This window comes from Balaenoptera physalus (genome assembly GCF_965194825.1).
Source record: "Balaenoptera physalus genome assembly, chromosome: 4".
Lineage (NCBI taxonomy): Eukaryota > Metazoa > Chordata > Mammalia > Artiodactyla > Balaenopteridae > Balaenoptera > Balaenoptera physalus.
This window is the reverse complement of record NC_138891.1, coordinates 109,797,311-109,821,298: the sequence shown is the minus strand read 5'-3', so window position 1 is coordinate 109,821,298 and position 23,988 is coordinate 109,797,311. Positions and strand designations below refer to the sequence as shown.

At 32.7% G+C, this 23,988-nt stretch overlaps 1 long non-coding RNA gene across 1 annotated transcript in view; it reads left to right on the top strand.

Annotated features, from left to right (window-relative positions):
* Positions 1 to 23,988, top strand: part of LOC309660166 — a 29,662-nt gene continuing 5,674 nt past the window's right edge. Inside the window, exon 1 of the long non-coding RNA XR_014263227.1 lies at positions 1 to 23,016. This is a non-coding gene — a long non-coding RNA (uncharacterized lncRNA). The remainder of the gene's footprint in view (positions 23,017 to 23,988) is intronic.

The following is a 23,988-nucleotide window of genomic DNA, read 5'->3' as shown; positions in this document are numbered from 1 at the left end:
ATTCTAGTTACCAGTGCTCTACTTGATACAAGACATGGATGGGAAAATATAGCATGAAATTCACTCAGAAGTTATGGCTTTAAATGAGAAAACAATCAATTGTTTCTCCATGTGGAAAATGTACTAAGAAGATCTATAGGAAAATAGTGGAAGCAGTGGTTAGCTGTGCTGAAGCAGGTGATATCCAGACAGATACAATGACTTACATATAATCAAGATGCAGAAAATTATAACATATTCAATCATTTTAAAACAGTTATGTAGATAAAAAGGGATGTCAGAAAAGAGAATAGCTATAGAGCAATACATTACCAATTTTATGAAACTATTTTTTAATCTCATTGTTTCTCTATTAGCAATAAATGATTTGAGTTTGCTGGGTTTTTTTATTGAATCTTTAAAGAGGTTGAGATATTAATGAAATTTTATTCTTATAAGGAGAAAGACTATCTGCATTAATATTTGCCAATAATGAAAAATACATAGTATTTTAACTGACTCTGGATTTAAGCAAAATTCTAGGGAAAGAACATATAGATCTCTGAGAAAAAGGAATTTGAACTTGTGGAAAGACATTCATCATCTCATAGTGAAAATTAGTTCATAATTACCAAATCAAATGTGTGAGGGAAACATTATTATTTATAAATTCTCTTGATACTTAATTTTCTGTGTCACCTTGACTGAACTGTTGGATGCTCAGACATTTTGTTAAATATTATTCTGGGTGTGTCCATGAGGATGTTTCTAGACAAGATTTATAATTGAATAGGTAGACTGAGTAAAGCAAGTTGCTCTCCTTAGCATGGATGAGTCTCATTCAACCAACTGAGGTCCTTAATAGAACAAATGGATGGGTAAGAGGGAACCCCTCCTGCCTAAGTGCTTGAGCTAGGGCATTGGTCTTCTACCCTCAAACTAGAAGTTACACCATCAACTCTCCTGGTTCTCAGGCCTTTGGACTCAGATGGGAACTACACCACAGGCTTTTCTGGGTCTCTAGCTTTTTGAATACAAATCTTGGGACTTCTAAGACTCCAGAATCATGTGAGCCATCTGTACTCCCCACCTTATTCAGAGTATTTCAGCATGTGAAAAATGCATTCATTCTACAAAGTCTGCAGTTTCCTAAAAATGACACACAGATATAAAAAATATTTGACACAGATGTTGAAGTCAAAGAAATGGTGTGCTGGTAAATGTTTAACATCCAGCTCTCCAAAGAATGTAAAGGGGCTGGTTTGAAGTTTTTGCCAATTTCCATGGTGTTAAAACTTCCACCAAGGTTGTTTCATGTAGCAGTGTAACATCATAAAATGCAAACTTTTTAGAAAGTGTAAGCCAGCTCTGTCTAGCACACCATCAGTGAAACACACGTGAAAACATTATGCCCACAACTGAAAAAAATAAAGTGAAAGTTTCAAAGGATGATGGTTGTTGCTTTTAATAGACAGATGTAGAATTGATTATAAGAGAGTTCTAATTTGGGATGATTTGCATCAAATAACCTTCAACTTACCTGAGTGACTTTTTCAATGAATGTGTTCTTCCAACTTGAAATATGTTTTTCAATATTATTAATTTATTAACCTATGAAACTGTTTCTTACAACATTGCCTATTAAAAACATTTTCTATTTTTATTATTTCCCTCTTTACCAAGTCCCCAGTTTTCAGCTAAGTATTTTCTGGATAAATATAACATTTCTCCCTCAAAAAGAAAGGTAAATAAAATACATATTTCCATCTTCATGGCTATGTCTTGCTTTTTTCATGCTAAAACAAGAGGCTTTAAGTGAGAAACTACAAGACAAAAATCTTTTGCTTAATCTCATGAAGGTGACTCCAAGCTCTGTGAGACCTTAATTTTCAAAAATTATTTACACAATTATATGTCATAAAATTTTACACCAATTATTCAGTAATAGAATGTATATACTTCATTTGTAGCCAACATATAACATTAGTATGATAGCATTAATACAGTCACAAGAAAATAATGTGATGAATACTTGGTTTTTAATACAGCACATGACATCACCATTTTAACCTACCTTTTAACATCATTCCTGGTTTCTTTGTTATCATTCTCATGTAAAGAGAGGTCTGACCTATTTTCAAGGCTCCACTACAGATTGCATATGCAAATGTCCTCTTTGCTGTATTATGTTCAGGATCTGCAAATGCCTACATATAGATTCTTTCACACAGAACTGAAGAGGTTGCACTATGCATTGTACTCTAATATAATTATTTTTCATCTCTATCTTAACACGTGCATAGCCTAGATGAAATTGAGAAAACCCAGGCACCACCAAACAAATCAGTTATAGATGCTTCTCTCACAGGAAAACTTTTACATATTCCTGTGAGAAAACATGTATTCCTCATAGGACCTGGCAGATGTCCAGTTCCTATGAGGAATGCACCTCTTCTCTTTACCTTGGACAAAAGAGAGCACTCTAAGAGTGGCACGCTTGACAAATACTGTTCTCTGAAAAGGTGGTTTCCTTTTTAAAATACATAGAGACCTTGGTTTTAATTACAGATCTCATATTTTCTAGTGAGACTGAAGAAATTAACAAGGGCGCAGAGATGAAGACTCTGAAAAGCAGAATCAATAAGAAATAACTCAGGATTACAAAGCAACCCTAATTTTAAATTCCGAAGCTATATGTTCTAGAGATGAGTGGTGATTCAAGAAAATTTAGTCTTGAGATTTTTTATTACAGATGTTTTGTGTCTTACTCTAGAACATTCTGCACAGGTAATATCAGTAACTCCATAAATCTCTTTTCACTGACACTGAAAGTTTGAATTTAAGCCATGTTCTCTGAGGTAAAGGGTCACGGGTTTTATCCACTAAGCCACCAAACTTCTCATTTAAAGTACTTTTGAGACCTGGTATTTCTTTGTGACAGAAGACATTCATGAGGAATTATGCGCTGCGCCTGAGGGTGAAAGAAGTAAAAGAAAGCCTTATTAAGAGTACACGTGCTGTAGCCCAACAGATTTTGACCTTCACAATGACACAAAGGCAAAGACGAATGCAAAAAAGCTCCACTGCTGTTAAACATTGTAACAAGACAATCTGTAGGACCTCCAAAAAAAGAAAAAAGGGAAAATGTTTATCAATACAGGGAGGATGAAAACAAATGCAGTTTTGGTCTGAAAGAAATAAAGAAAAACTCAAAAAAACTGAGGGTCAAAGAAGATACTAAGGCTATGGATATGAAGTGATTGATAATCCTGCATGGTGCTGTCTGATACTGTTTGTCTCCCATATATGGTTATATTGTCAATTAAACTGCTTTCCTTATTTTGAAAACAGGAATGATTATTATTCCCCAAATAAAAATCCATGGACAGGATACTTTTCAGATTAGTTTTTAAAAGTATATTCTGTTTGGATAATAAATATACCAGGATTTTACCACCAAAAAGATATAAACAAATACAAAGAACACTACTAATTTAATTATATTTTGATCCTAAATTAAGTGTTTGTGTACATGTGTGGGAGCGGGAGGTATTATTTTTAAAAAGGTAGAGAAAACCCACCTTGTTCCTTAAGTTCCATGTTGAGCAAACAGCACTTGTGTAGTAGAATTACAACCAGAATAACTCTTCCCTTTAGCTTTAAGTAAAATATATTGTCACCCCTCTGTCTTTTAATTTTTATTAAGGAATTGCATTAGACCCAGATCCTCATTAGCAGAAAGTTGTCTCATCTTCCTTGTCACCTCACAGCTTTGCCCAAAGCATCTTGGCTTGTGTCTCCTGTACAGTCTAATGTAAAGTGGTTTAAGTCTCCTTTGAAATACCAGGACAGGGAGGAGACAGCGCTGGGAAGCCCACTGCAACCACGGCTTCTCCAGCTGCCAAAGTTTGCATCAGCAGCATCCAAATGCAGCTGCCCATGGTAGTATCTCAAAGATCTATTTTCATCTCTAAATAGAGAAAAATGAATAAATCAAACCACCACTATAAGTTAAATTATTCCAGAAAAATCTATCATTTAACAGAAATCACTTAATTCAAATCACTCTTTTAAAACAATCCATGTAATTATTACAAAATTTCTAAAGAACAAAAAATATTCTTAATTTTGATTTTTTTAAATTACAACTACAATTATACTTAAATTTAGAATAGATTTAAATTGTACTCCATCATAAATTGTTAATGAATATTTTAGTTGTTGAAATCATACTCATTAGAAGGAGGAATTAACTTTGTACAATGCTCCTAGGTCAGAATTCATGATGTAGTTCTAGGCTTAATATATATCGATTATCCTGTCATAAATACAGCAGCTGAATATCTGTAAATTTAAAAGGTACATATTAATGACAATACAGATTTTCCAAAACTTCTGTGTAAATTTGCCCAAATACATTTTTTTCTGTTCACAGACATAAGATGACATAAGAAATGGACAGATACTTCTTCACACTTACTGTATAATGGCTCGAAGGTAGTTTTAAAAAGATGATATAGAAGTAGCTGCTGACTAGAGTAATCTAGATTGAATATCAACTGATAAGCACTATATGTAGATATATTTTCTTGTTCTTTAATCATTAATCTTTCACTATTCTGTGCCAAAGTAAATTTATTGTATTCTATGAGTTAACCAATAGGATGACGGATCCACAGTTCTCTCTCCACAGAATTTGCATCTTTACACAGGCAATATTTCCCACACTCTTTATCACATTTACCCTAAATAAATGCTAGATAAAATGTTATTCTGCCTAAGATAACTAAGTCAAATCTTTTGGGAAGTGGTTCTCAAACTTAAGCCAGAAATCAGAATTACCTGAAGGATTTGGGAAGACAGATTTCTGAGTTTTGTCTCCAGAGTTGGTGATTCAGTTGATTGAGGTAGGGCTCAAGAATTTGAATTTCTCAAAAATTCCCAGTAATGCTATACTATTAATTGGACTTCATTTTGAGAAATACTGTTCTAGGGAATCTGTGTTTTTAACAAATTCTCAGGTGATATGGTGATTAGCTAAAATTAGGAAGCATTATTCTATGACAGAGCTCTAGGTAAGCTCTTTATAACCAACATTTTTTATCTTCTATCATCTCAGCCTATCCTGCTCTAGTCCTACATTTCTTCCTGACACACTCTCATTTATATGTAAGAATGATATTTCTGTGAAGCATAATTCAGCACAATCAAAAAATTAGAATTTGAAGGAGTTAATTACTTTTTTCTTCACATGATATAAAACACTTTTACAGTTTTTATGAAACTATATTCCAACTTTGGTATAACATACAATCTCTCTACCCTGATTATAGCTAAAATGTAAATGCCTCAAGGACTAGGAAGACAAACTAAATGAGATGGATGTGTTGGATGGAAACTCTGGTGAACTGCATGGCCTATGTCATGTCTAAAGGAAAAATACAGGATGGGAGGGAGGCGCAAGAGGGAGGGAATATGGGGATATATGTATACATATAGCTGATGCACTTTGTTATACAGCAGAAACTAACACAACGTTGTAAAGCAATTATACTCCAATAAAGATGTTAAAAAAATAAATAAATAAAGGAAAAACACAATCCTCTTCAATTAACTACTACTGTAAAACAATATGGACCCGATACTTGCAAGTGATGAGTTTTATTTGTTTGTTTGTTTTAAGAATCAAATCTAAATGTGTGTAGAGGTATAAGTGCAAGCCTTTAATGTTTGTTCAGTGAATAAAAATAAAATAATTACACATCTTATCTAATAATCTGTTTTCATAAACTTTAGTTTTAAATTACAAAGACAGTACAGAATTCTCACATGCCCTTAATCACTTTTATTTTTAACATTTTATATTTTCATGATATATTTGTTACAACTCTGGAGTCAAAGTTGGTATATTGCTATTAACTAAACTCCACAATTAATTCAGACTTCACTAGTTTTTCTCTAATGTTCTTATTTTGTTCCAGGATCTCACCCAGGACAGATTATATTTAATCATATGTCTCCTTCGGCTTTTTCTGGCTGTGACATTTCTCAGAGTTTTCTTGTTTTTTTATAACTCAACAGTTTTAAGCTGTACTGGTAAGGTATTCTGTACACGTGGTTTAATCAGGGTTCACCTGATGTTTCCCAATGGGGTTTAAACTAGGGTTGTATGATTGGGAGGAAGACCACAGAGGTAAAGTACCATGCTCACCACATATCCTGGAAGTACAAGCTACCAAAAGGGCTCATCGTTGATGATGTTAACAATTACTCGCCGGAAGCAGTGTTTGCCAGTTTTCTCCACTGGAAAGTTACCCCCTGCCCCCTATTTTACAATCTACAGTTTCAAAACAAGTCACAAAGTAGAACCAACATTCAAAAGAGGAAGAACAGTTCCACCTTCTTGAGGGTGGGGTGTCTTCATGAATTATCTTGGATTCACTTGTAAAAGATTTGTCTATTCTCGTCATAACAATAAAATTTTAATTAAAATAATTTTAATAAAAAATTAATGAGAAAGCATTTTAACATAATATGACATTTTAAAAGTAAGTAGAGTATTTTTGTTTTTATTCTAATGGAAGTAAAATATTACTTTCTAAATTCTCATACCCTGTAACACCTTTTACAAATGTGGCTTTTAAAACTGGGTGTGTACTAATGAAATATCACAATTAGGAATGATCTAGATATTGCAGAGGAAGAAGCACAAGCCTGAATGAGTTAGTAAAGCAAACCTTCTCCGGGATAAAGCAGGATAATGTAAGGCTTTGATGAGCATGTAATACACAAGTGTCAAGGATAAACAACGCACATTGCATTTGATTGACTCAGGCCTCCTTAATCTATTGAAGACTCCAACAGCTAACCGTATTTTTAGATTTCCTTTGCTATGGTCAACAAAGAGACAAAGAACGATGATAAAGAGAATAATACAATTTTAGCCCAGGAAAGAACCTCAGCCATCATTAATTTAATAACTTCATTTCATATAAGAAAATGTTTAATTTGAAAATGTTGAAAGACTTGCATTGTGGTATACAGCTATTCAAGGAATAAATAGCATTATCCCCCATTTTTCTGACTCCCAAGTCAGTGCTTTATTATTATACTCTATTTTACTGTGAAGAATCAGAAGAGAAAATTAACCTGTACCTGGAAAGAATCCTGAATTGTAATTTTCTTTGTTTGTTCCTGTGCTGGTTTATGTTTTGTCAATTTAGCTAAGGCTGTGTGTTGTTTCCATGAATCCCCTCCCCAGGGTTTTGGATTATAAATGGCCAAGAGTAAAACTTACATGAGATATGGAAGGTTAAAAAAAAAAAAAAAAAGCTTTCCAAGAGCTGGAAATTTCCATAGACCTTGCTCAGACATTCCTTCCCTCCCCCTCCATTTTTCTTCAGTTGCCAGATATGCTTGATTTCTTGTAGCTCTGAGTTGTTCATCAGTACAGACTTTTTCTTTGATTCACTGACTTCTCGATTCCAGACATTTTTTTTTTTTCCTCATACTATCATCTCCCAACTCCTGTCGATTTGGATGAGATCTAATTCATATAACAAATCTCTGATTTTCATACTTCTTAATACATTTATTTTCTTTTTTTTCTTCCAGTTTTATTGAGACATAAGTGACATACAACACTGTATAAGTTAAATGTGTACAGCTCAATGACTTGATATTATATTGTGAAATGATTACCACAGTAAGTTCAGTTAACCTCTATTGCCTCATATAGTTACAATTTTTTTCCTTGTGATGAAAATTCTTAGAATCTACCCTCTTAGCAACTTTAAATATACCATAGCATTGTTAATTATAGCCATCATGTTGCACATTACATCCACACTATCTATTTATAACTTTTGACCACCTTTGTCCAATAGCCATTTGTTTGGTTGACATCTGCAAGATATGTTTTGTTTTTTTTCATTTTTTATGCTTCACCCCTCTAGATTACTAAATGAAGGAAAAGGGAAGCCTTCTTTTTGGAAATGAGAAAAAGCTTTACTACAAGTAGGATGATTAAAAAACAAAAGATAATAGAAATCACCATCTCATTTGTTACTTGTATTAGTCTGCCATAATAAAATACCACATACTAGGTGATTTAAGTAACAGAAATTTATTTTCTCACAGTGCCTGAGACTGGAAGTCCAAGATCAAGGTGCCAGCATAATTTGTTTCTGGTGAGCATTCTCTTCCTGGTTGCAAATGACCATCTTATTGTCATGTCCTCGCTTGGTCTTTTCTAGGTGCATACACCCTGAGAAAGAGAGTGAGCATTCGGGTAATCTTCCTATAAGAACACTACAACGATCATATCAGGTCCCCAACTTATTTCCTTTGAATCCCCATCTCCAAATAAACCACACTGGAGATTAGGGCTTCAACATATGGATTTTGTTGGTAAACAAACATTCAGTCCATAATGTTACTTAAGCAAATAAAAACAAATGATAAACCAAACAAATGTATAAATAAATAAGTAAATAAGTAAAAATTCAAAGAGAAGATCATTGAATTGAGTGTCTTAAGCCATATATTCCTAAATGTTGACCTTAAACGTGTGTCAATCTGACTCTTTAAGGATTAATTGGGGATTTTTATCAAAATGCAGATCCCAGATTCGCTGGATCAAAATCTTCAGGGAGCAGACCTAGAAGCATATATTATGACAAAGTTCCCTGAATGATTAAGAAAACCAATGTAAAAACAGTTGGTTTAAAACACAAAATCCAATTCATTGGTAGTCGTTTTTAGTCACATTATAGGAAAGATTTTAAGACCAAGCTTGACTCTATCTTGAATGTACTGTACCTGAGCAGGAGACCCTAGTATGGACATAAAAAGTTAGAGTGATGGCAGATATGGCATTTGTGTGTCATCCTTGTTAAAACTTTAAAAAAGGAGAGGTATAATATTCATATCTGCAATATGCTCCTCTAACTGAATATGATTTGTCTTTCAAGTTTTTTAAAGTTTACTTAAAAGTAAATTTTACAAGTTTGAAATCTATTGTGATCATTTATAGCAAAAGCTAAACCAAATATTCTATAAATGTCAAATGTATCTAAAGTTTTATTATACATAAGAAGAAAAAAGATCAAGAATATAATAGAGGTTAAATAATAGGGGATATTTTTTGAATAATACAAGAAACTATGAAAATTAAATTCCTTCAGTATTTAGAAGTTCTTTTTTAATAGAAAAATAGAAATGTGACTTTTTGGCAAGGAATTAACTCCTAGAATTAATAAATGTTGGCAAAATGCAACTACACCTGTCTTTAAATTACATTTTAAAAGCACAACTAATTTGAGTAAAATTACTCATCTTGGAAAAAAAAGAATTCTACAGAGTGAGTTGATGACTTAAAAGTGCATGAAAGGTTATTACAGAAGGAATATTGAACAGTTGTTTCTGTCTTAAGTTATGCAATAACCAGGTGATCAAATAAAGGAGATATCTGAATACTCACTGTGAGCATACCACTAAACTAGCTGCTTTTAGGGATCATACAAAGGAAGAGACAACATGGCTCCTAACTTAAAAATGGAGGAGCTAAAGGTAGGATAAGCCAGTGGAAATAAACTAGACATAGATGGCATGAGTGAGGGTTGAGATAAAGTGCTTCAAAAACATAGGTTAAAGTGAGCAATACTAGCAGCAATTTAAAAAAGCAGAAATTTATTAAAGCAAATAACTCTTCAGGCAAAGTAACCTTTTTATTTTTTCCAAAAGATTGTAATCCTCTTTTATATTACTCATGTTAATATTTGAGAGCAGTCAATGTAAATAAATGTGATGAAGGTACTTCAGGATTATCAGAATGGGGACCAGGTATGGAAGTTAATATTCTGCCGTTAAGACAGCAGCCTGGTCCAATGGTTTAGAATTTTTAAATTCATCACTTTGTTCATTATTTACACATATCTACTGGAAGCTTGCCAATCATAATGTATGCACAAAGATAAAAGCCATATCATTAGCTGTGGATGACCTGTTTTGGCTGGTAACCTCTCTGCAATACATCAGAAGGGTTATATTGAAGCAAATATTTTGATAAAATTTTTCTTAGGATAGATATAACTGTCACTAATAAACTTATGTCCATATCAGAACATGTTCTTGTATTCTTTCCAAAAGTATTTGTTTGTTGTTATATGACATTGGCTGACTTGGAGGATATAAATTATTTTCTATGTAATGTTTGCTAATACAGTATTACAGGAAAAGATGTTTACTATATACATCAAGATGGAGAATAATGGTGCTGACTTTTCAGTACCTTAACTGTTGACTATATTTTTCCATTTTATTTTATGTGCATTTTGAATTGCATATGCACTATACTTCACAGTTGATTTTAGCACAGGATCCAGATGTTCCTGACACATCTTTTTTCGTACCTGTATATAAATGAACTTCAAAATGATACTAGCAACTCTGGGGACTGCATTAGTCACAATAAAAAGTACATATTTTTGTCTTGTCTACATGGGGATCGCCTATGTATAAAGTAGATGTGGAGTAGCTAGTCATTTTTTATGTGTCCTTGCAGTGCAGTTATTTACATACTACTGATTTGCTATGCCTGGCCATCTGGTTATGGATGAAATGCTGCCGTTTTTTTTTTTTTTTTTTGGTTACCTTTGTTTAAAAGGACTTTCTAAATGTTATCAATACCAAATGTTCTATGTCATTTATGCTAATAATCTACAAAAATATTATATATTTTTCCAGATTGTTGCATGTTACATTTCTAAATTTACATATCATTTGCTTTTTAGCTGACTTTGTAAAACTGTGGAATTAAATATAATGTTTCGAGCATTTTCAAAGATGTTGTATGACACACTTTACTTCTTAATAACTATGTGAAACAGTAGATCTACATCACCTGTTCTTTCACCAGTAAAGATGCAGCCTGGTAGTTAAAAGCTCAGGCAGAGCAGAGTGTTTTGTGGCAAGAATGGCTGTTGAATTTTTGACTGTGTGAACTGGGAAAGATACAAACGTCTTTAAATCCCAATTTCTTTATCTGTAAAGCAAGAATAGTTGAGTATTAATTCATATGGTTGTTGTGTGGATTAAAATAGGTAATCTATTTTGATAACTTAGCACTGCACTGAGCATATAACATACTTTTTAAAGGATAGTCATTTGGATTAAATAATAGTAATTAAAATATTGTATATAAATTTGAAGAAGCTGACTTTATCACTGCTTACTGTAACTAAATATTTTTCTAATTTTAATAATGAAGATAAACTTTATATTCTTACTTTAGTCCACTTACACAGTATCACAGGAAGTTCATGTACGTTCTAAAGTTTTTAAATGTTATTAAAACATCTCCTAATGAAAAGTCTAAAACACTCATATGCATACACAGTTTTTTCTAAGTCTTTTTTTAAAAACGGCTTCTCTGAGGTATAAGTGATAGACAAAAACTGTGTTTATTTAATGTATCCAAGTTGATAAAACCATTACTTCAATCAAGGTAAGAGACATATGCATCATCTCAAAAGTTTTCTTGTGTCTTTGTGAACCTTGTGTGTGTGTGTTTGTGTGTGTATGTGAGAGAGAGAGAGAGATAACAAGACTTAACATGAGACCTAAATCCTTTTAATAAATTAAGTGCATAGTACAGTATTGTTGACTAGAGTCACTACGTTGTACAGCAGATTTCTAGAACTAATTCTTCTTGCAGAACTACTGAATAATACATTCAAAAGCATTTTGGATTCTAAAGCAAAATTCCAGTGTATAGACAGTATCATCGAAAGGAAATCTGCCAATAGCAGACCATTATCAATATAATGTGTTTCCCTGTTGTTTACATAGAAAAAAACTGTATGCAGTATTTACATACATAAAAATATAGTACAAAATTTTTAACAAAATATTATGTGAGAAAATTTTCAAATTATATTTCAGACATAACTAGTAGGAATCAGATATTTTGAAAAGTTTGCCAACTGTTAACAAAGCAATGTATCTCTCAGATCTTACTAGGCTGAGTCTTGTTACAAAACATGCGTACTTTACTAAGCACAGTAATTTTATAATTATAAAGGTGAGATTTTAATAATCTTAATATGATTCTTTATTATAACATATAGGTGTTTTACTAGGTTTTGATCATGTTTTAGGAAATGTTTAATATTTGAGGTTAATACAAAACACAAAATTATACTTCTTCCATTTGTATTTTCAAAGGAACATCTGATTTTCAAGAAAAAATTATTGAGCTTAAATGGAAGAACAATTTAAAATTCCTAAAATGGTAAGATGTTACGTGTTAAATGAAATTCTAAAACATATTTTCCCACAACTATTATAACCATATATCTGATAGATAATCTTTCAGGATAAAGAGGAAATTCAACCTATTTCTACGTTTAATAAAGGAGAGGAAGGAGTTCTGGACCAGATGCAATTGATTTTACAAACACAATACCTCACTCAAAATTTATGAACATTTAAGAACAGTGCTATATATCTCAAAGTTTTTGATATTGAAAAGATGTCAGTTTAATACAAATGAAAAAATAGTTGGCATTCTTTTGACTTGTAAAAGTACAGATAATACTTCTTACATTCCCCATTTTTTTCTGTATTTTAAAAGAAAGTGAATGTTTTTAAAATACAAGAGAATGTTTGCATTTAGCTTATTATCATTTTATGCCTATTATTAATAATCATCAACTTCATCATGCTAGGCGATCCCACATTTCCAGATAGGAATAAGGAATAAAATTAGAGGGCATTCGGTAGGTATATGTGTTTCCCTAAGGAAAGTGTTGCTGAAACTCCAACTTCATTTTTTGAACACAGTATACTTAATTAATGCTCTGATACAAATTTCCATGGCCATGTGTGCTTAACATAAAACAAATTACTTGATGCTAAGTTGCTTACCAGGGTGCTTACACGAATGACAAAGAGTTTGGGTTTTTCCACATCCTTGCCAATATTGATATTTTAATGCCTGGCTAGTCTGTTGTATATAAAATGTCATCTCCTTGATTCAATATGAACTTTTTTGAAAATTGATAAGGTTGAGCAGCTTTCCACACCATGCATATATTGTATTCTCAGAATTTTGTTTCCACTGTTTAAGAGTGGAAACTATACAAAGTGTAAACCCCAATTAGTACTGATTTAGCTACATCCCACTATTTTTGATATGTAGCATCCTCAGTCTTTTAGCTGAAATGTTTTTTACAACCCAGAAATAATGAAACATTGTATTCTAAATTCTCAAGTATAGAGGATTTTCTCTACACTATATTTGTCATTAATTAAAAGTAATGGTATTCTAATCAGAATATGTGAGCTGTACTATATGTACTCTTTAATAATTTACTTTTTGATCATTTCAAAAAGTTTAGTGATTATTTAAACTATTTCATGTGCATATATCTGTTGAGAATTCATGTGCCCAATTTTATTTTCTTTGATGACAATTTTAGCATTCATTCAACAATGATTTATTGAGCAAACTCCTCCCTGTATTCAGAAATTTACATTGATTTTGAAGGGAAATTTTTGTGCGCTCTCTTATTTTATGTTTAGAGTTTGTTTCAAATCTCCCTTTGCTTCTTCCTCATTCCTCCCTCTCTATAATTTTGAGGGTCCCTACAATCCAGGCTTCCATCTCCTCCATGTCCTCTGTTTATGACAACATCTGTTAGTGGGAGTTCCCGTCCTTTGCAGGAATACTGAGATATGGTGTTGGGACACCATAGCAGAAGGCAGTGTGTCTCAGCTTCTGGTCAGAAGCCTGAGTTTCTGCTTCCTCTCATCTGGGCCAGCATTTGCTATAAGCTGTAGCCCTACCTCCTTTCATAAGCAGGAAAGTCTTACCCCTTAATCGGGCTCTAAGACTCAAGCCTGGTTTCAGCAACCCATCTTTCATGAAACACATGGTGGCCCAATGTCCAAAAAGAGCTGAAGTCCAAGGCCACAGTCCCTGCTTCTAGACCTAGAAGTTTCAACACAACTGCCCCTATGGTATTGCTGTTGGTTTGTCTTCTGCTATTTGTTTTTGTGTTTTTCGCATTGACAGTTTTCTCAGGTCTACACTGATGTTTGAATTCTTTTTTAACCTAACTATGCATTTTTATTTATGTGGATTTAGAACAAACAGAGTATGGCAGGATTTGAAATTGCTGATCCTTTTGTGTGAGAATTTTTTGGTATCATTTTCATAGCATTATTCTTCAGCCAAATTTTGAAGGACTGTGTACTGTAAGTCATGATTATGTTATGTTAGAGAGCTTCTACTACTAACACATAAAAAAGTTTTGGGTTTTGCTAAAGTTTATATGAAAAGCCTGAAATTTAAATAATGACATGAGCAGAATCTAAAATCTAAGATATGACTTTATTTCACAGACTGCCTAGAATGCAGTTTTTTAGTAATTCTCAACTGACACCTTAGAAAGATTCTTAAATATATATCTAAGCTACATTTTTGTCTTGATTGATTTTCATATATTAAAAGATATCTCCATTATTTTATTTTTATCAGGCATATCTAATCTTAGAGATTTATGGTAGGAACCTAGAAAAATTTCAGTGAAAATAGGGGGAATTCATTTGAATCTAAAGAATATAAAAGGAATCTAACATCTTCTCATGTCTCCAATTCTTCAAATATTTTAATACTACACTGCCTCTTACATGATAATTTTATTCTTGAATATTATGGCAGTTATCATAATTCTTAGATTAAATTTCATAGTGGAAAAGCCAATATTATAAGGTTTATAGTGACTTGAGATCTATTCCAAGATCCTCAGATAAGTAATGATGTACAGTGTGAACTTAGCTTATTGATTAAAAGGGATATGAAATATGTAAATTTAGACACAAGGTTTTAAAGGCAAATATAGATGTTTGAACTTTTTTCATTATAATACTACATGAAATCATTAATTGTTCACTTCACTGCACAGAAATTAATATATTTACTTTTGAAGTTTCACTTTGCTTACCTGGGAAACTACCCTCCAACTTATAATATCAGTTTATATCTTGATACATGTTAAAATAGCATTTCACAAGCTCCATTACATATTTGAAAATGAAAAAAAAAACTTTGAAATTAAAATGAAAGATATTGATAATACATATCTATCCTATTTTTCTTTGGCTCCATAATTCAACATTTCCTTTAATGAAAGAGAATAAATTCCTGTTACACAAAGCTTAGTGAATATTAATTTTTAAATCTATTACAAAACCTGACCAGTATATTATAAAAAGTTATGATTACATAAATATGTATGATACTACATAAGTAGAGTTTAATATGCTAATTTACCTTCAGAAATTCTACCTTTCATTTCACTTGAATGTGAGTGTGTGACAAATTTCTAAGTGTGCTAGACTGGAAGGAAAGAATTTTAAGTTCTTGTTTTCACCCTTAACTAACAAAGAGGGCTAACTAGTGCTACTCTCCATTTTCTTATATACAAAATGAGCTACCACATCAAATATGATTTGTATATTTCTGTTCCATGTGCTCTGTGTATCCCTAAACCGACCTAGAGCTTCTAAGGAAAAAAGAAAAAAAAAAAAAAATCAATAGAATTACATGTTGGTGAAACCAAAGTCTCTTTACGGAAGCTCAGTATAGAGAAGTATGAAATGATAAGATAACGAAGAGACTGAGATTTTGAAATAGTTCTTTTAATTAGCAATACGACTCCAGGTAAAACAATGGTTTTAGAAACCAGAATAAAATACTGCAGAATGCAGTTCTGACTGAAGTCACATTGCAGTAGTAGCTGTGGATAAGATTCCTATACAACCTCCTACATTTCAAAAGAATAATGTAAATTATCGTTAGTTACCAAGATCTGTCTGTTCCAGTGAGAATTACAACCTAATTTAAATGAGTCCGATGAACCCTCCTATGGAGGAAAGAATCCTATTTCATCAAAGTGGATTCAGCCTGTGGCATGCTGTGTTTAGTTGTGGCCCAAGTCACAGCCCGCTGGGAGTGGCAGCCCCTGCCATCAGTGTCTGTCAGGGAGCAGACATTTCTCTCTTTGTATTATCCCTGAGCTCCAGGCTCCTGTGCCGGTCAGACCACAGAGAAATGCTGACAGTGAGCTGCTGCACAGAGAGACCAGTGAGAGGCTCTCACTCTGTATTTAAAGGGCCCGAGAGCTGCAGGAAGACAGTGTTCCTGCCTCTTCTAAGTGGCATGTATAAAGGGATATCTGATTTAGCAGCTCTGACAGCCCACAGGAAACTTGATCCAGACAGAAACTGAATGTGAAATAACAGGAGCTCTCATCCTTGAGTTTAAGAAAGAGGAGAGGGGACTAAGAATTCTGAGTGTCTCTGATAAACCAGAGTGTGTTAAACACATACTTTCATTTAATTTCCCAAAACATCAGGCATAATTGTGGAGTTTATAAATAACGTACCTTCAGTCATCTAGTAAATGAGTGGTTGTGGGGGGAAAAATCTGATAATGTGAAGTGAAGCAGCAATTAAAACACAGGGATGAAAAATGTGGCCTCTGGGATCCTGAGACTTGGTTTCAAAATTTGTCCCGACCACTTCCCAGCCAAGAGAAATTGGACAAGTTTTATCAATTTTTTTTGTGCCTTTGTTTCCTCATCTGCAAAACATAGCCGGTGCTCACATGACAGAGATTTAATATTCAAATAAGACTTCTCTATTGATTGCTTAGAAAAATATTTAGTGTTTCTTAATTCCTCAGTAAATGCTTGATATTATTTTCCAATGATCATCAAAATCTATGCTCATTCTAAAATGACATTCAGCTTCCTGTATTTAAGTGTCATAGTCATAATATCCATTGAAATATGCTTCTCAGTGTTTCTATACTCTGTCTATAATACAAGCACATCATCCTTATTCATGTAATTCATCTAGATTTAGGGTGATGATCTTATGCTATTTGTGTATTTGTTGAAACTCATTTTACTCATTGCTTGAAAGATACTCTTTGATGAGTTACTAAGTAATACATTATCGGAAATGGAAAACTTAATCTATAACTTTGTAGCCTCAGGAATTGTGATTAGAAAGCAATGAAGATATGGAAAAAACATTTTTTAAAGAAGTAAAAAGATAAGTGCATGAAGGGAAACAGAGAAACAGAGATAAGATGCTTCAAAGAAGATGATTTTTTGTAGCATCATCTGAATGACTAACAGTATCTTGAACTTAGCACAATGAAAACTACTTACTCCCTCATCCCTATTGCAAACTGATCCTATAGTCAGCTTTGTATGTCCTGTTAAACGAGGTGGATTAATAATCTATTAATTCATTTGCTCTTTGTTGAACCAAATCTTTGTTAATTAGATAGTATTATACAAATATGTCCTAAAGTGTACTTATTCATACATAGAAGCATTTTTTCAACAAATATAGGCATTTACTTTTTTTAACTCTATAAACAATGAGGAACAAACATTTGTTTGGTTTTATTTATTTATTTTTCCCATAAGGAGTTTATGGTCTTCACAGAAAAAGATAAATCCATGCATAATACAATTAAAAATTCTGAGGGTGCTGATGAAAGAAATTGTCACATGTTGAGGTATGGGGAAGTCATTCTGGCTTATACATGATTTGTATTGAACTTTATGCTAACTTGAAAAACCTGTCTTATGGCCTGTCAAACATGCATTGTATATCTGCTTTGACCATTAAAGAAAAGAATGCATTTAAAAATCAAAATGGAGTAACTGTGGTTCAAGCATTCAAAATGGAACCAGGTGGCCATTGTGGTTGTGGTTTCAGACACGTTATTGCATCACTGAGAACTTGAATCTTCTGAACTGTATGAGACTCAAGGACAGCATGAGCCATTCTCAAAACAATATCTGCTAGCAGCTGCCAGCTGCAACCTGTGGTCTTAAAGTCTTGTAACCATGCAACCATTTCAGACGCTAATCAATTCTTGTTTAACAAGCACCCTTACTTCTTGCCAGCTCCAGTACTAATTCTTGACAAACAATTTATGTAACTTTGTGGGTTTTGTCTATATAAGCCTCCTCCATTTTGTAGTCTGGCAGAATACAATTCAAGTGCTTCTTGAAACTTTGTCTCCCAGGCTATAATCCTCAGTTTAGCTCAAATAAGACTCTTTTCTATTCCTAATATAGATTATTTATTATTTGTGTTGACAATACTTACTATAAATAAGCACAATAAGAAAACAAAACAAAACAAAAAGGAGTGGTGGAGGTAGTTGTAAATTCATAGCTGTTAGTAATAAACCTGCTATTATTATTATTAAAAATAAGCCTGCTATAAATATGTCAGCAAATATTGGGATGGGCATATATTTCATTACTCTTGGTTAACGAAGGAATGGAAGAGATGGAAAATGCAATAAATGTATTTTTATATTTATAGAAATTACCATAAAGTTCTCCAAGTAGTCCCATCATTTCACATTCACACCAACATTATATGAGATTTCCAGTTTCTCCACACGCTCAGCAATACTTGATAATTTTAGAAATTCTAGTTGGGGTGTAGTTGCATATTATTATCGTTTTAATTTTCTTGATGTGTAATGACATTTACCATCTTTCATGTGCCTAGTGACTATTCATGTATCTTTCATGAAGTGCCTGTTCAAGTCTTTTGCATGTTTTTAAAGGGAAATGTTTATCTTCTCATTATTGTATTTTAAGGGGTTTTCATATTATTTTTACAAACAGCTCCCTTTTCATATATTTGTTTCACAAATATTTTCAGCCAGTCTGAAGCATATTTTATCACTTTCTTAACATTTTTAAAAAGCATTTTTATTTTATTAAATTTTAAAAAGCACTTTTTTAAAGTAATTTAAGCTTTTTATCTCCTAAGGTATCTTTGCCTACTGCAACACATGAGTTGTTTTAGGTCTTTGGCTTAATTTCCCAATATTTGTGGTTTTTTATATGATTTTTATGGATTTCTAATTTAATTATTTGGTGGTCAGGAAGCATATTCTTTGATTTCAATGCACTTACATTTTTGCAGATTGGTTTCATGGCCTTCTATTGACTATGTTGATGAATATTGCATGTGCATTTCAAAAGAATGTGTATTATAGCATTTTGGTTTTTAATGCTCTAAAATATCAATTAAGTCAAGTGTCATTAATATTGTTCAAGTTTTCTATACCCTTAGTGAATTTTGTATGTTGCTTTTTCTATCAATGCTAATAGAAGAGTACCAAAATATCCAGTTATGTTTGTGGGCTTGTCCATTTCTCCTTTCAGATCTGTCATCTTTTGATTCATATATTTTTAAGGTTTGTTGTTATGAACATATACATTTTGAATTACTATGTCTGCTTAATGAATTAAAACTTTTATTATTAAAAATGTTCCTTTTATCTTTAGTAATATTCCTTATTCTGAAGTCAACTTTGTCTAATATTAACAAAGCTAATTCAGTTTTCTTATGATTAGTATTTTAATATAATTTTATACTGTGTTACCTAAGGACAGCTGGAAGTTAGGCTTTGCTTTTTTACCCTTTCTTGCATTTTTAGTTTTCTACTTGGAGTATTTGAATCATTTTTATGTAATGTAATTATAGGTATAGTTGGTGTGCTGGGCTGAATAGTTTCCCTCCAAAATTAATACCCACCTGCAACCTATGTATATAACTGTTTTGGAAATAGAGTCTTTGCAGATGTAATTGTGTTAAGATGAATTCATACAGGGTTAGGGTGGCCCTAAATCTAGTATGACTGATGTTCTTATAAGAAGAGGGAAATTTGGACACAGAGACAGGACACACAAAGGGAAAACTGCCTTGTGCAGATGCAGAAGGAGATCGTAGTTATTCTTCCACAAGCCAGTGAATGCCAGGAATTGCTGGCAACCACCAGAACCCAGGAGAGGCAAGGAAGGATGCTTCCCTAGAGACTTTGGAGGGAGCATGGCCCTGCTTGATATTGGACTTCCAAGTGTCTAGAACTGTAATTGTTGAAGAATAAATTTCTGTTGTTTTAAGCTACCTATTTTGCTCTAATTTGTTCCAGCAGCTCTAGGAAACTAATATCATTTGGTTTTAGGCTTACCATCCTTCTGTTTCTTGTGTGTGTGAGTTTTCTTCCCTTTTTCTTTGATTAAATGTATACTTTGTAGTATTCCATTTTGTCTCTTAGATTGGCTTACTAGGTGTATATGTCTAATTTTACAAAGTGCATCTTTTGTTTCATTTTACTTACTCAACTTTAGCTAATTAGAATCTACTTTCATTTTAAGTGTACTTCCATTTCTTCCAGTGCTTTGAATTTTTAATACATTCTAATTCTACATATTTTATAAACCTCATTATACATTGTTATTATTACACGTACTTTTAAATTCTATATGTTTCATTTGGTTATTTTCTATAGTTTCTATTTTTCTCTTAATATATCTTATTTTGAAGTATTATAATCTTAATTTTCATTATTTACTTAAACAGTTTTTTTAAATTTTTTGAATTTATTTACAATATCTGAGTCTCAGGCTTTGTTTGATAAATCTAACATATGGATCCACTCAGAGTTCTTATTCAATACATTTCTCCTGAGTATGTGCCATAATTTTTATTTCTTTACATATCTTATGCTTTATTGAAAACTGGACACTTCATATATTACTTTGTAGCAACTCTGAATTTTGCTACCCCTCTCCCTTGAGGGTAGTTGTTGCTGCTTTTTAAATTTTTGTTTAGTTTTATTTTATTAGTTTATTTATGTGTTTATTTATCTATTTCAGTAACGTGCTTGGACTTAATCTGTGGAATTTGTCTCCCTGCTGTGTATGGCTGGTGATATCGTTTCTGTTTTCTCTTTTTGTATTTTTTATCCTGACTTCCTTGGTGTGTCTGCTTTGTCTACACAGCTTAGTGGTTAATTCAGAACTGGAAAGAAGGTGTACCTAAACAACTTGAATTTATAAGGCTTCTAATCTCTGCCAATAAATCTGTGTGTGAGTTAAAAACCATATTCAAAGTGGAGGACATTTTCAACACTTGCTCAGCATTTACTTTTCCCTGGACCATCTCCGATCTCCCCTGCACATGTACATAGCTTCCCAATCAGCCACGAATGTGTGAAACACATACATAGCCTTCTATATCTCTCTAATTTCAAAGATTCCACACTAAATTTCTGGCTAGATTATTCACTGAATCAACAGGGATGCTAATCCCAGAGTAACAGAGTCGTAAGTTTTCCCCATTGTTGCCTACAGAGTTTGCTACATCTACTGGTGATACATACAGTCAAGCCTGGGTATTCGTCTTCTGCTCCAAATCAAGTCTGCCCCTAGGCAGTGAAGCTGGCATTTTTTTCCCTTTTCCAGCCCAAATATAGTAATATTACAAAATCAAGCTTGACAGGGCAGAGGTTGTGTAAGTCTCCAGGAAAGAAGGCTACAGACTTCCACTGTTCTTACCCATCATTTAGTAGTTTTTCTCGAAAAAACACTTATTATAGTTTTACCTTGTTCAATTTCCAGAGATGGGATATTATGGGGCATATTTTCAGTTTTTAACTTTTATTCTTGTATTTAGAAGAGATAATTTGCTAAACTCTTCACTCTACTATAGCTGGAAATCAAAAGTCTATTTGGTGTGTCTGATGTTACTTTAAATTATATCATTAAAATTTTTTTTTTACTTACTTAATGCGAATGCTATTTAAGAATGCCGTTGATTTTAAGTTATATCAAGGGAAGTTGTTGAATTCCCTTTTTAATTATATTTCTTCTAAGATTTCTCCCAGGTTTTCTGGATTGTATAAATGCAAAATCATTTGACCATAAATAATGACAAACTGATTACATTCTTTCCAGTCTTATAAGTTTTACCTTTCTTTCTTCTTTTTTTTTTTTTTTTTTTTGCCTTCTGTATCCTTTAAGATCTCAAGTAAAATTTTGCATTGAAATAATGAGAGAACGTATCTTTGTCTCATCCCTATTCTTAGGAGGGAAGGATTAAATAGATTTTTATCAGATTAAGAATGCCCACTTCACTTCCTAGTTTGTATATACATTATCTTGGTCTTCAAATTTTATGTTACGAATTTTACAACACATATTATGTATAACATAATATATATGCATATATTATATAACATATAGTTCTCTTATGAACTTTATAAAAATGCTTTTGCAGCATTTTTAATAGTTACTTTTTTATTTTTATTTATTTCTATTTTTTGGCTGCGCCACATGGCATGCAGGGATCTTAGTTCCCCAACCAGGGATGGAACCTGCACCCTCTGCAGAGGAAGCATGAAGTCTAAACCACTGGACCACCAGGGAAGTCCCTGCAGCATCTATTGAGAGAGAGTTTTTCATTTATTCTACGGATGTTTAGATTTACTTGATTGATTTTACTGAAAAGAATATTGCATTTCTCAAATAAGTCCAACTTGTTTATGAAGTATTAGAAATTTTATAATGTGCTAGATTTGAATCTTTATTATTATTTTTTAATTTTCATATTTTATGTTTACAAGCGAGATGATCCTGCAATCATTCTTCCTTGCTGTGCTCTTATTAGGGTTTGGTATCAAGATTGTGCTGATCTCATAAAATAGTTAAGAAATGTTAATATATGGAAGAATTATTACAAACAAGTATACTTTCTTTCCTACGTGAAGGGATAAGTTCAACCAACAAAACCATCTGGGTTTGGCAATTGCTATGTGAGAATTTTTTCAACTAAAGTTTATTTTTTTCTGTATTGGGTATAGCATTATACTGGATTTCTATTTATTATTGTGTCAGATTTGGTAAATTGTGTTTATATATGAAAATTTTTTTCCATCTGAGATTATTTGGTAAAGTTGTTCACAATATCTCCATTATCTGTTTAGCATTTAACACATAGTATGTACTTCAAAAATGTTGATTTTACTCAGAAAGGTACTGATATGTATTAATCTGAAGTTTTTAAAAAATACTTGATTTGTTCCAGATATAACAACAGTTTTCTAAGAAATGGATAGAAGCCAAAAATATATGTTAAAAGGTGTTTGCCAATACATTACTTAATAACGAAGTGATTACTGAAGAAATCAAAGGGGAAATCAAAAAATACCTAGAAACAAATGACAATGGAGATACGACGGCCCAAAACCTATGGGACGCAGCAAAAGCAGTGCTAAGAGGGAAGTTTATAGCAATACAAGCCTACCTCAAGGGAAACATCTCGAATAAACAACCTAACCTTGCACCTAAAGCAATTAGAGAAAGAAGAACAAAAAAACCCCAAAGCCAGCAGAAGGAAAGAAATTATAAAGATCAGGTCAGAAATAAATGAAAAAGAAATGAAGGAAACAATAGCAAAAATCAATGAAACTAAAAGCTGGTTCTTTGAGAAGATAAACAAAATTGATAAACCATTAGCCAGACTCATCAAGAGAAAAAGGGAGAAGACTCAGATCAATAGAATTAGAAATGAAAAAGGAGAAGTAACCACTGACACTGCAGAAATACAAAAGATCATGAGAGATTACTACAAGCAACTCTATGCCAATAAAATGGACAACCTGGAAGAAATGGACAGATTCTTAGAAATGCACAAACTGCCGAGACTGAACCAGGAAGAAATAGAAAATATGAACAGACCAATCACAAGCACTGAAATTGAAACTGTGATTAAAAACCTCCCAACAAACAAAAGCCCAGGACCAGATGGCTTCACAGGTGAATTCTATGAAACATTTAGACAAGAGCTAACACCTATCCTTCTCAAACTCTTCCAAAATATTGCAGAGGGAGGAACACTCCCAAACTCATTCTACGAGGCCACCATCACCCTGATACCAAAACCAGACAAAGATGTCACAAAGAAAGAAAACTACAGGCCAATATCACTGATGAACATAGATGCAAAAATCCTCAACAAAATACTAGCAAACAGAATCCAACAGCACATTAAAAGGATCATACACCATGATCAAGTGGGGTTTACCCCAGGAATGCAAGGATTCTTCAATAT